This window comes from Petaurus breviceps, unplaced genomic scaffold (assembly GCF_028583685.1).
Source record: "Petaurus breviceps papuanus isolate PSGF00001 unplaced genomic scaffold, PetGlider_PUasm1.0 90638, whole genome shotgun sequence".
NCBI classification, from domain to species: Eukaryota; Metazoa; Chordata; class Mammalia; order Diprotodontia; family Petauridae; genus Petaurus; species Petaurus breviceps.
In genome coordinates, this window is record NW_027187295.1 from 5,364,715 (window position 1) to 5,375,380 (window position 10,666).

Below are 10,666 nucleotides of genomic sequence, written 5' to 3' on the forward strand. Positions count from 1 at the left end.
ATGTCTCCTCAGTCCTTGGCAGCTCTGGGTGGCAGCTCTCAAAAGTCCTGGGCAATTCAAAATGGCCCTCAGCAATCCTCTCAGTCTCTCTCTGCCTCCAAGGTGCTGCTTCCAAAAAGTTCTTCTGCCTCTCTCTTTTCTTGTGTCTCTCTAAATTTACGTCACCACCTCCTCCCAGTTCAGCCCTCTCTTTTCACATCAACAAGTCCCTCCCACAAGTGGGATTCACAAGCTCTGGGTTTTAACACAATCAAACCAAAAACCAAGCGAATACAGGGGGATCTTTAAATTCTATTACTATTACACCTTGGTCAAATCACTTAACTTCTCTAGGCTTTGGGATGATCTCTAAAATGCCTTGTAGTTCTAAAATTCCACGAACTTATGATCCTGTTGATGGGTATGGGCCCAAGTCAAGACCTTTGTCCTTTACCCCAGTAGAATTTGGGTCCCATTTGTCTACTGGCCCTGGAAAACTCCACCTCGAACTCTCCTTGAATTTCCCCACTTGGTCTATCCTTCACCTAAAGCTATAAGCCTTTTGTTATCTTTATGCCCAATTTTCTGTTAACCTTAATCTAGTCTAGGCCTTCATTGTCTGTTACATCTAGATTTCCTCTGTCTTCTTCCCACTCTTGATCCTATCTCAAACCCCATTTTCTTGGTTCTGGGTTCCAGCCTCCAGTTACCTCTGCCTACTGGCCACTCCAATCAAGATCCTCCCTAGACCCCTCTTCTACTCACCCCAGACTGCCTGACCAACCCTAGATCACTCCCAAAATCTTTCTGTATATAAGATCCATCTTGTTTCCACAAAGGGGCTCAAATTCAATCTGGCCTGTTTACATTAGCATTACAAATGTTCAGATTCCTTATGAATCTGGCAAATATGGTATATCTTTAATAAACCTTGTTTTTCTTTTGCTGAAATAAGGTTTGGGTTGAATTCATTTGGGCAGGACCCATGTGTCACTATTTCAGGGCCCCAGCCTCAAAAGTATGACTTCCTATCTAGTGTTTATTCAACTACATGAATTCAACAAACACTTATTTTATATCTTTTTAAAAAAATAGTTTATTTTTTTAAATTTTATTTTATTTTCTGTTCCAAATTCTTTCCTTCTCCTATTCCCTCTCCCACCTGTTATGAAGGCAAGAAAGATAAAAATACATTACAAATTATATAGACATGCAAAATAGCATTACCCATATTCCAAGAAAAAAAAAGAAGAAATAGGAAAAATACTTCAATATGTACTCTGAATCCATCAGTTCTCTCTATGGATATGAATAGGATGTTTTCATCATCAGTCCTTTGGAATTGTAGTGGGTCATTGTTCAACAAATATTTAATGTGAAAGGTACCATAACAACTCCTTTATCATGTTACCATGTTTCCCCGATAATAAGACCTATCCCGAAAATAAGCCCTCCCCTTACTGTGTAAGATTCCTCTAAAATAAGCCCTCCCCCGAAAATAAGCCCTATTGAGATTGCTACTGTAGTGAAGGTGATCCCCTGCGCTACATGCTACATTACGGTACCCTCTGTATGCACCGTCTCCCCCCCCTGGGTGAAACGGACGCTGCGCTCCGAGCTGCATCCAATCAGAGCTGCAGCAGTGAGCGCATCATCCTGTTCTTCCCCAGTGATTTGCTTATTGAATAAAGGTACATTTTTTTGTTCACATTTACCTGTTTATTAAAATTTCTGTCAATGTTCATTAAAATAAGCCCTCCCATGAAAATAAGCCCTCTGGTGTTTTTCTGTCCAAAAAAATAATAAGACAGTGTCTTATTATTGGGGAAACACGGTAGTATTTGTTTTATGTGACTTTCTACAACTGGATATTTGAAAATATTTGGACAAGTAATATCATAGAAACATAACTTTACTTCTAAGTAACCATGCAAAAAGAAACAAAACCAGTGCCATGTAACCAAACTCAAAAGAAAAAGAGCAGAATGGGAGAGTATGTTACATAATGCAGGTCTGCTGCCTGGTTTCTATTTGTTTTGTCTAAATTTCCTTATACTGCTGTACCTTGATTAATGCGAGCAAGACCCAAGTAATGATTTTAGAATGGACCTTTTATTAAAATGCCATGTTGGCTGATCAGGCCACATGGCGGGTGTCCCAGGTACAGCAGTAGCAGTAGCCAGCAACAGCCCCGATCCGGGCAAAACCTCAGCTTATAAAGGGGGCCCATGCTGCCAACAGCCAGGTATTACATAAGTAGTGAATGGTCAGTACACACCTTGAAATTCCTGCCTGACCCAGAAGCCCGCCCACTTCTATGCAGGTGAGCTGACCAGGAAAGGTCAGAGACCCAGTGGGGTAGTTCAGAGCTGACCCGGCAGTCCCCTCACCTCCTTGAGGTAGGGGGGTGGGGAAAACCAGGCACAACAGTAGTGATTGCTTTTTGGCCATAGACATATAGAATAACCAGTGTTTATTTTCATAACTTTACTATCACAAATATAATTTTAAAATTCGATCTCATGGAAAACTGGATTATAGTTACTACTATAATGAGATAATGTAACATAAAACAAGTAGCATTTTGAAGAGTTCAAATGAAGAGGCCTAAATTTTGCAAGAAAATGTATATTATTTGATTGCTGCTATTTATTACCCAAGACATTAATAATAGAAATTTGGGAAATATGAAGAGGGAAACAATTGAATTTGAGGAATGATAAATTTTATATGGAAAAATAGTATTTATGTAGAAATATAGAATAGTAAATCAAATTTATTTATAAATTATATTTTGAATAATAAAATAAATTATATTTTGAACTTTATGTAAGGTGGTAGGGTATTGGTGGTGGCTGAGACCAAACCAACATAAATAGTATATATTAAGTCCCTACTACTTACCAGAAGTACAAAGAAAAAATGGGGGAGACAGCAATTAAACACAAAATGTGTACATCATAAATATAAAATTAATAAATATAAATATCTAGAAAATAGTGAAATATGTGCTAGTTTGGGATGGTAGCAGCACTTGACTGGATAAGGAAAAACTTCATGCAGAAGATAGTTCTCATCTTCTATCTTAAAGGAAAAGGGACTTTTTTGAGGTAGAGTTAACAGGAGAGTGCATTTCAGACACAGAGGTAGAGCATCCTGTGGGGGAGGGGAGTAGTATAAGTCTGTGCAAAGATAAGGAAATGGGAGATGAAATGTCATTAAGTGAGGAACAGAAAGAACCAATTTTGTTGGATCTAAGAAGAAAAGAATGAACCAATAAAGTATTTATTAAGAGGTTACTATGAGGGGTGGAGTAGAAACAGGACCTCCACGTTGCTCCGGCTCCCACCACCTCCAATTCATGTAAAAGGGGACTCTAAACAAACTTTGGAGCTACAGAACCCACAAAATAACACAGAGAAGCTAACCTCCCACTGAGGACAGCCCGGCAGGCTGGCAGGTATCAGTCAGTGCAGTGCTCTGGGAGCCAACACCAGGCCCACAAGAGCCAGAGGTTTTAGCCCCAGGGTGGGCCTGACCAACCACCAGCTGGAGAGACTTCAGATCACCAGCAGCTGTGGTGGTCCAGAATTATCAACACATAGATGCTAAGGACAAAGTGAGAGGTCAGTGCAGTGTGGACTTTGGAATCCAGTAGTTGGGAGTGTGTCAGCATTTGTTCCCAGGGCAAGAAGCCACTGAGGGCTGCAGCACAGCCACTGCCACATGGCAGCTTCAGCTCCTGGCCTGTAGAGTGTAGGGGGACCAAGCGACCAGTCTGAGGGGTAATCGCTCTTGCTTTAACCTGCTTGGATCTGGATTGCAGTCTAGGGTGGAGGTCCTGAGGTGTGCGACCAGCTTGCCAAAGCTTGTGGAAGCTTCAGAGAGGGCACCCAACTAATACCTCTGGCAGCTGAGAAAACCCCAGCATTTGGAACGAAGCTCCCCCATCTGGTGGCAGAGTCCCACTGTGGCAAAAAAGCCCAAAAGTCAAGCAATTGAGTGGTGATATGACCAAGCAAAGGAAGCAAACCAAGCAAAGCAATCCAAAATTAGACTCATGTTTTGGGGACAAAAAGGATCAAAACATGGAACAGGAGGAATATAGTGAAGTCAGAACTCCTGTACCAAAAGCTACCAAGAAAAATACGATCTGGTTACAGGCCATAGAGGACCTTAAGAAGCAGATAAGAGAAGTGGAGGAAAAATTGGGAAGAGAAATGACAACAATGCAAGAAAATTATGAAATGAGAGTCAACAGCCTGACTGAGGAAAATAACACCTTAAAAACAGACTAACTCAAATGGCAAAAGAGGCTCAGAAAGGCAATGAGGAGAAGAATGCCTTAAAAAGTCGAATTTGCCAGATGGAAAAAGAATCTCAAAAGCTCAATGAAGAGAATCATTCCTTCAGAATTAGATTGGAGCAAATGGAAGCTAATGACTAATGAGAAATCAAGATGCTTTTAAACAGATCCAAGCAAATGAAAGAATAGAAGGCAATGTGCAATATCTCATGGGAAAAACCACTGACCTGGAAAATAGATCCAGGAGAGAGAATTTAAAAATTATTGGACTACCTGAAAGCCAGGGTCAAAGAAAGAACCTAGAAATCATCCTCCAAGAAATCCTCAAGGAAAACTGCCTTGAGGTTTTAGAACCAGGGGTCAAAATAGAGGTTGAAATAATCTACTGAAGACCCCCTGTAAAAGATCCCAAAAAGAAAACTCCTAGGAATATTATAGCCAGGTTCTGGAATTCACACATCAAGGAGAAAATATTACAAGCAGCCAGCAAGAAACTTTGAATATTGTGGAAACACAATCAGGATAACTCAGGATCTGGCAGCTTCTACACTGAGGGATCGAAGGGCTTGGAATATGATATTATGGAGGTCAAAGGATCTGGGATTAAAACCAAGAATTACCTACCCAGCAAAACTGAGTATCATGTTTCAGGGGAAAATATAGTTATTTAGTGGAATAGAGGCCTTTCAAACATTCTTGTTGAAAAAACCAGAGTTGAATAGAAAGTTTGACCTTCAGATACAAGAAGCAAGAGAAGCATGAGAAGGTAAACAGGGAAAAGAAATCATAAGGAACTTATCAAAGTTGAACTATTAACATTCCTACATGGAACAACTATAATTATAACTGATGAAACTTCTCAGTATGAAAACAGTTGAAGGGAATAGAAATATATATATGTCCGTATCAGAAAGTTTATGGGTGTATGAATACATATGTGAATGTGTATATATATGTTTACAGGTATACATAGATAGAGGACACAGGACTAATTTAACAGGAAGGGATTATACTTACAAGGTGAAATTAAGAGGTGAGAGAGGAATGTAATGAGAGGAGATGGGGAGAGACAGAATGGGGTAAACTATCTCATATAGAAGAGGCAAGGGAAGAATAGGAAGGCAAAAGGGAATGGGTCAACCTTATTCTCATTGAATTTGGCTCAGGGAGAGAATGACATACACACTAAATAGGGTATATCACCCTACAAGAGAGTAGGGAGGAAGGGGATGAGAGGGGGAATAATGGAAGGGAGGGCAGGCTGGGATGGAGGAAAGTTGGAAGCACCCACTTTTGAAAAGGGACAGGATCAAAGTAGAGAATAGAACAAGTGGGGGTGGGATAGTAGGGAGGGAAATATAGTCAGTCTTTTACAATATATCTACTATGGTAATGTTTTGCATTAGCTACACACATATAGCCTATACTGAACTGCTTATCTTCCCAGTAAGAGTGGGTTATAAGGGAGAAAGGAAATGAATCTGGAACTCAAAGTTTTAAGTTTTAAAATCAAATGTTAAATATATACATAAATATATGTATATATATATATACACACACACACACATATATATATATATATACTACTATTAATACTATTTTACATGTAATTGGGAAATAAGATATACAGGCACTGGGGCATAGACTTCCACCATGCCCTACTGGAAAAGTCTAAGGGGGTATGGGAGAAGATATGGGAGAGAGAAGGAGGAGGGGATATCCTGTGGGACTGCTATTTGGGGGGGTGGGTAGGGGAAAAATGGGGAGAAAATGTGTAACTCAAAATCTGGTGGAAATGAATGATGTAAATCAGAAGTTAATAAAGCATTTGAAAAATGAGAAAAGAAAGAGGTTACTATGTGGAAGTGTAAGGTATGATATTGAGTTTTGTTTCCACAGAAATGAAATGAAACATGATTTGAAGACATACAAGTGGCTAATAATGTAAGAGAACTGCTTGTAGGGGACAGTGGGGGGGAACGTTGACCACCTAAAAATCAGCGTATCAGACTACTTTTCTTTGTTCTGAGAAGGCATTTTCCTGTATATCAAAAGAACTGCCAAATCAGGTCTCATTCACAAAGGATGAGGATTAGGTTCATTAATCCAGATTTAGATAATGGGACTTTTATCATTGAGAGTTTGGAATCTTCAAACCCACAGCTTTTGTCAAATCTCTCAGCAATTGAGGAAAAACCCTTCTCATGCTATCTGATGCAAACAAAGAGGGGAGGAGACTGAAAGTATTTTTGGCTTGGCATTTCTTTTTATAAAGAATAAAGTATATGGGGGCGGCCAGGTAGCACAATGAGTAAGAGTACCAGCTCCAGTGTCTGGATGACCTGGGGATCGAATCCCGGGCTCAGACACTTAGCACCCACCCAGAAACACCTGGGTGTGTAACCTTGAGCAAGTTACTTAACCCCAATTTCTTAAAATTAAATAAATAAATATAACAGGTAAAAACAAAAGTAATCAGGGGGTGGGATTTTGTGAACCCTGGAATGCTGACCAAAGGGATTCAAGGTGGGAAATTGGAATCAGGATGAGTTTTTAATTATCTTGAGGTGTGCTTGCACCTGGTCCTTTTTCACAAGGTTTTAAAGATCAAGTCATTCATCAGATAATGTTGTGAAATAAAAGTATTTTTTTCTGAATTCACTCATGGCTTGGTGGAATTCTTTTTCTAACAGAAGACACTATACTAGGTGATACAGATACAAATAGAAAAGATAATCCCTGTTTTCAAGGAGCTCACACCCTAACTGGAGAGATAATACAAATTGAAGATTTTAGTTGCAAGTCAGAAGGAAGGCACCAAGATCCTTAATTCATATGGAAAAACCTGTTGGGAAGGGGATTAGAGGCAAAGGCTAGTTAGCAGTAGGCTTTATATTGTGTTCATAATAGCAGAACATAGATTAGGATTGTTTTTTCCCAAACAGAGTTGTAGTAGAAATGGATAAATGTCATGGAAATTTTGGTTTGCTAAAAGGAAAAGTTTCCTGACAATTGGAGCTGTCCAAAAGCAGAAAGGACTGCCTCAGGAAATAGTGAGTTGCACATCTCTGGAGCTCTTTAAGTGGAGACCAGTTGACCACTCAAACTGGGGTTTAGAGAACATAGAGAGCCGGCATCAAAATCAGAAAATTCAAGTCCTACTACTGACACTGTGCTTAAGCGACCTTTGACAAGTCGCTTACACTCTTTGTGCTCTAGGGAATTCTGTATATTGCAGAGAAGTTTCTTAACTGAATTAATGGAAGAGATTCTTCACTGGGAACCACCTACACCAGTGGTTCCCAGTACCTTTTGCTCCATGAACAGCTTTAAAAAAACAGCTACAGCAACAATAACAAAATATGTCGTGAATTCCTAGGGTAATATATTTTTCACAATATTCTTTAAGATTTTTTCATTAAATGCTTACAAAAATATAACTTTTGCTCTTCCAACTTCAAATAAAAAATTCCATCCTATGATTATAAGTTTAAAACACAAAATATTATTCTACCTTGAATGTAAAGTCTAAATATAAAATTATAAAACTCTAATTATAAAGTAATTATGAATATTTTATTTGGGAAATTCTGTGAGAATTAAAATAAGTAATCCAGCAAGACATTGTATGCTTACTCTTTTCTGTAAGACTTTCACATTATATTAAATTATGTGGAATATAAATAATATTTTTAATGAAATGTGATTACCTGCTTGATATTTAACATAATAATTAAATATATATTTAACTTCAATTATGGATTTCTTTGTTTGAGCAAAAGTTTGTAATATTTGGCTCAATGCCAAACAAGTGAAGTCTCTTTTTTTGAGGAGGGGAAGGCAAGGCAAGTTAAGTGACTTGCCCAGTGTCACACAGCTAGAAAGTATCAAGTGTCTGAGGCCAGATTTGAACTTCCTGACTCCGGGGACAGTACTCTATTCACTGCACCACCTAGCTGCCCCAAAATAAAGTCTTAAAAGGAATCCTGAATCAAATTTATTTATATTCTAATTTAAAACATGCCTAAAGCAAAGATTCTTGCTCACACAAATATATGGTAGAAAAAATGGAAGAGTTTTCCAAGCTCTGTTGCTGAAAGATGATTTTTTTTTAAAATTTAATTTTGGCCTTCTAACCAAATGATGCAAGTAAATAGCTTGTTTTGATAGAAAGTATTTACTTTTTTACTGGCTAATGACAAGTACTCTATTAAATGATAAATATACTTAATACTTATGCATATACTACCTCATTTTTTAGTAATGTATGTATACATATATGTATGTATATATGTGTATACACACGTATATTACACACACTCTAACATTTCTAAGTGAGGGAGAGAGGTAAAAACTTTTCAGACTGCACTCTAAAATCTATTAAGGCTTTTCGTGGGAAACAGGCCCAAGTTCCCCTTCACCGGAAATCACATGATTTACAAGGACTCAAAACTCAGAGCAGTAAGGAGTCACTCCTCTCCTCAGTGACACCTCACAATGAGATATGCCAAATAAGGACAGAAGTGCTTTCTCAAATGTATGTTGGGTGGTCTACTGTTTCTTTGTTCCGGTACTCGAGGTGCCATGCTTAGATTGTGCACCTGACTTCCAGCCAATGGAAGAAAAGGATCAGCAGAGGGGTGGGAGAGAATTGTGCATTAGGACTTTATAACTTTGTCATTTCCTTTTGTAAATTGCTTCTCCTCCCTGACTATTTGTCAGAAGGAGGGGTTGCCCTTTCTCAAGATTGTAATAAACCATTCTTTTCTACTTCCTACCTTGAGAAGCCTCTGTGTATTATTTGGGTAAGGAGCTCTGTTGCACACAGTTTTGGGGTGCACACATAAGGAAAGAATCTCTTTGGACATGATTTTCTTCTTTTCTACCACTGGCACACTGGCTATACTCTCACAGAAACTCTCCTGAATATTGACCAGTGTTGCCAACCAGTTCCTTTGAAAATTTCCCAAATAAAAGAATAGTAACATAAGCAGAGCCTAAGTTGAAATCAGAAAACAGACTTAAAACTGCAATGAGAGGAAGCATAAATAGAATATTTGTGATGGTTTCATGATGCTTTATAGTGTTCATGCCTGTCTACCAAGATTTTCAAATAACCTGCCTTTGTGCTGCAAGAAAGCAAAATTCCTAACATCTTAATCATATGATTATATAGTTGACAATGTATGATTACCCGTACAGTATGAAGAATGCAAATGAGGATATACAGATACTTCTGAATATTCATTGGGAATCCCTTTGCCCTAGATTGTCAAACCCTTGCAAATTTTTGGAAACAATGTCTTTCAGAAACTAAAAATTTCATTGAAGGCTATATTGCTTTTTGGGAAAGTATAAACTTTTTTCCCCCTGATCCCAAAGCTTTCTGTGGAAAAAAAAAAGACTCATTTTCCTCCCAATACTAACATTTAGCAATGTTCTTATATGGCAGTGAAACTGTCTTACTTCCATTAAGACTTTAGATTTTATGTAGAAACTTCAAGAACACATTATACATACCGTGTTTCCCCTATAATAAGACCTATCCCAAAAATAAGCCCTTCCCTTACTGTGTAAGATTCCTCTAAAATAAGCCCTCCCCCGAAAATAAGCCCTATTGAGATTGCTACTGTAGTGAAGGTGATCCCCTGCGCTACATGCTACATTATGGTACCCTCTGTATGCACTGTCTCCCCCCGCTGGGTGAAACGCACGCCGCGCTCCGAGCTGCATCCAATCAGAGCTGCAGCAGTGAGCGCGTCATCCTGTTCTTCCCCAGTGATTTGCTTGCTGGCGCCATGGAGAGCAGTGCCGCGGAGGAGAGCTGAGGCAGGACAACATAAAAACCCGGTATGTAAGCGGGAGTGAGGGGGCATGATGGAGGATAAAAAGGGCATGATGGAGGAAAAAAGAAGAACTCAGGGGGCATGATGGAGTGAAAAGAAGGACTGATGGTCATAATTTTATTATTCTGTCTGTTTTGACCCCCAGACATGAGTACAAAAAGGAAGAGCTATACTGTTGAGTATAAGAAAGCAATTGTAGAGGAGTCACATGGCAAGAATCTTGCAGTTTTCTGTAAAGAAAAACTTTTGGATCTTCGAATGGTCAGAAAATGGAGAGCAGATTATAATAACCTCAGTCAACAGGTGGATGAGGGAAAAGGGAAAAAGCGCAGGTCTGGATCAGGTCGGCAGCCCTTATATCCTGATTTGGAGATCCTCATTGGTGAATGGATTGCTGACAGGAGAGCAAAGGCCTTGGTTGTGCGCAGGGCTGATATTCAAGCATTTGCCCTTTCAATGGCACCAGAGTTTGAAATGGTCTCAGAAGGATTCAAAGCATCATAACACTGGTTGGACAGTTTCCTTCAATGGTATG